We start from the raw sequence: 3,859 nt of genomic DNA, 5'->3' as shown, positions 1-3,859 counted from the left end.
CAGGGAAATTTGAGGAGAGGGGGCAGAAAGATTGTTAGATTTAACTTTTTGGGCCATTATGCACAGAGCCATTGCCTCTTACCCATAACTGTTGGCTAGCCCCACAATGCCCAATCCACATTTCCCAAAGAAAAGGGTTCCTGCAGAAGGAGGAAGACATGGAGGAGGCTAATAATGGTACTAACATGGATATATACACAGTGTGTACATAAATTTAAAAAATCAAATTTGTGCAAACCACCAATTATGACATATACTTTAAACATCCAGAGATTAAACATATATTATAGACATATAAAAATGTTTGTCTTCTCATTTATATGTAGGACCAATACCTCTCATATGACATTTAATATTAGCCTTTAATTATATACCTAATATATATATAATAAACATATATATATTATTGATCAATGGATTTATCACCAAGTATTGTATAATAGTTTTGCTATTTTCTTTCTCTTATTTATGGATTAAACAGTGTTGATGCATTTAATAATTGCAGTATATCCTACATATTGCATATTTAGAAAGGTTTTTAAATTTCCTATGTTCAATGATATTGAATTTATTTGATTTTCCTAAGGGAATAGCCACACAATAATTAACAGATGTGCAAGAAATTCTCCCCTAGGTAATCCTATACAAGTTTTCAGCAATTCATCATGCTTAAACCTCAATAAATGAGTCTCAAGGGAGTGAAAATAAATTTAAATCTATTCGGTTACAATCTATGAAAATCAAAACAGAAGGCTACCAAAGCAGATTCTCCTTAAGGTAAGTAGAAACACTAGACTTTGAAATTTTTGAGGACAAGCTATTTAAAATAGGTTACTACCCAAGTCCATGTGAATCCTATACTCAGGAAGATTGTATCTTTGAAATATATATTCAGCCAATAAAATATTAATAACCATGGCAAACATGCCCTCTATCATCCAATAAACTGTGTTATGCATTATTTATACCATCATAATTTGTAAATTTACTATGTCAGCCATCCACTTCAAAAAATAAAAGAACTTATCTGTAATCATGCATTCCTTCTGTCCAATTCCTCATTTCTAATCTGCATATAGTCTTCTCCATGAAGAGGTGGTTTATAAGACGATATAAGTAAGAAGGGCGTTAATTGAATCTTACCTCTACAACATATGCTTCCATGACCTTTTATTGTGTCTTCTAACTTCCCAATCCTTACTTTCTTCACTAGTTAATAGGGGACCCTATATTCCCCACAGTATTGATAGAATCATGAGATTATATCTGCCAAAAGTTTAGAAAATGTCCAGCATAGGCTGTGGTCTCCTTGGTACTTGGCCTTTGTAATCTTCTTCCTTCTGGGCATCTTTACATAAAGCTCCATTGGAAGTTCATGCATATTCTGAGTACACAATCAGGCAATTTGTATGCAGAAGGAGGTATGTGATTGAGTGATAACTAGATACAATGATTCATCACTAAGAATGGTATAGGGTTAAAGCAGAAGTGCTTAACTTGATAAACATACAAATACAAATACTGAAAACTTTACTTGATGATAACAGTGTTGGCAATTGTTTGCTTGATCAATCACTCAAAGTGTATGAAAAGAAAATTTTTGTCTTGTCTTTTTAGAGACATGTATTCATTAATAAGAAGGAAGATAAGATTTATAATTTACATAAATATATCTACCTTATAATTATTTAAAAATTTAAAACTGAAATGAAGTAGATAACTCTTTCCTGATAACTCAAAGAACTTCTCAACAAATGAAGTAGATGTTAACCATATAATTATTTTATTGCGGAAGCAGTGGCAAAAGACTGCAATCCCAGAACTTGGTAGGTAGAGTCAGGAGGATCAGAAATTCAAGGTCAGCACTGGCTATGTAGTAAATTTCAGGCTAGCTTGGAATATTGAGATATATGAAATCTAATCTCAAAGTAAGAGGATAAAATTTAAGAAAAAAACAGGCAAGCAAAAAAATTTAACAAAACAAACAAGCAAACAACAAAAACACTGTTTCTAATGAGGTGCCACACATCTCTAATCCCAGCATCAGGAAACAGAAAAAGGCTGATCAAAATTGCAAGGCCAGGGCTGGAGAGATGGCTTAGCGGTTCAGTGCTTGCCTGTGAAGTCTAAGGACCCCAGTTGGAGGCTCAATTCCCCAGGACCCACGTCAGCCAGATGCACAAGGGGGCGCACAAATCTGGAGTTCCTTTGCAGTGGCTGGAGGCCCTGGCACGCCCATTCTCTCTTTCCCTTTATCTGCCTCTTTCTCTCTCTGTCATTCTCCAATAAATAAATACATAAATAAATAAAAAGTTCAAGGCCAGACTAAGCTGTATAGCAAAGCCTTGCCTCTGAGCAAATATTTATATACAAAATCATTATATATCATCTCATGACTTCGTCTCTGTAAAGCATGTTTTATCAAGGGTTTAATGAATGTGTGTTGGTATTTGTAGTTTTTGTACTTTTTCTATGATAGAACAGAAATGGCCATTTAAAATAAAGAAAGTGTCCCTTATACTATGTTTTCAAGTCTCCTAGATGATAGTGTATCAAATATAACTTGTTTTGGCTATCCCCTTTACACAGGTTGCCATCTTTGAACCCTATGGAGAAACTAAATCTTACTGCAGTGACCCGGGTTACTGAGTCTATTCTCTTGAGGATCACCGACGGTCCTGGATTGCAGGCACCACTCTTTGGAACATTTTAAATCATATAGTTGGTTACAGTGATGGGCAATCTGGGCACGATTATCTTGACTCATGTGGACCCTAAACTGCACACCCCAGTGTACTTTTTCCTTAGGCATTTGTCAATCACGGATCTTGGTTACTCCACAGTTACTGGTCCAAAGATGATGGTAAACTGTGTCACACAACAGAATGTTATTTCCTACACAGGGTGTGCTACACAGCTGGCATTCTTTGAGCTTTTCATCATCACTGAACTGTTTATTTTCTCAGCAATGGCCTATAATCTCTTTGTATCCATCTGCAAACCTCTTCTCTATGCGATCATCATGGCTGGGTTAGGGTTAGGGTTAGGACTGATACTGACCCCTATCTCTACAGCACATTTGTGTCTCTATTTCTCACAGTTAACTTACCCACACAGACCTTCTGTGGCTCCAACACTATGTTACTTCTACTGTGACTGTGTTCCTCTGACATCAACGATGTGCTCTCACACACATTAATTAGGACCAATCATTTTGATCTCCTGAGGCTGTAATTTGCTCTCTTCCCTCTTTATTGTCCTGTGTCATACATGTTCATTCTTGTGGCAGTCCTCAGGAGGAACTCAAGGGAGAGGAGGAACAAAGCCTTTCGACCTGCAGCTCCCATCTGACAGTGGTGGGTGTGTTCTAAGGAACATTGTTGTTTATATACCTGTAACCCAAATCTACCCACACTTCTTATATTGATAAAACGGCTTCTGTGTTCTACACTCTCGTCATCCCAATGCTGAGTCTATTGATCTACAGCATGAGGAACAAAGAAGTGGAAGATGCTCTTAAGAGAACTTTAGCATGTGGATTCAGAATCTCCACCTAATCCAGACATTTAGACCATCAGGTTATAGAAATATAAGACAAGCTTAACTTGTGTGCTTATTCTCCATAGGATGCTTCCTTTTTTGCCATCCTCTTCTTTTATCCACCTCAACAGAATAAAAATATTGTAGCTGCAAAGTAAAGCCTCAAGCAATGTCTAAGATAATAGGAAACACCTCTAGTCTCTATTAATTATGGGAAATTATAATAAAGTTGTGGCCAAAATTAAACTTACAATGGTATAAATAAGTCTTACCTAATTGAAATGGAGCAATATAAACTATAGACAAGTTTAAATTACAT

The 3,859-nt window shown here is 36.1% G+C and overlaps 1 pseudogene; it reads left to right on the top strand.

Moving 5' to 3' along the window:
* The first annotated feature begins 2,605 nt into the window (after positions 1–2,605).
* LOC101609613 lies at positions 2,606–3,557 on the top strand (annotated as a pseudogene).
* Positions 3,558–3,859: the final 302 nt, after the last annotated feature.

The sequence above is a fragment of the Jaculus jaculus genome, chromosome 1 (assembly GCF_020740685.1).
Source record: "Jaculus jaculus isolate mJacJac1 chromosome 1, mJacJac1.mat.Y.cur, whole genome shotgun sequence".
Taxonomy (NCBI): Eukaryota; Metazoa; Chordata; class Mammalia; order Rodentia; family Dipodidae; genus Jaculus; species Jaculus jaculus.
The sequence above is the reverse complement of the archived record's forward strand: the minus strand, read 5'-3'. Positions and strand labels throughout refer to the sequence as shown.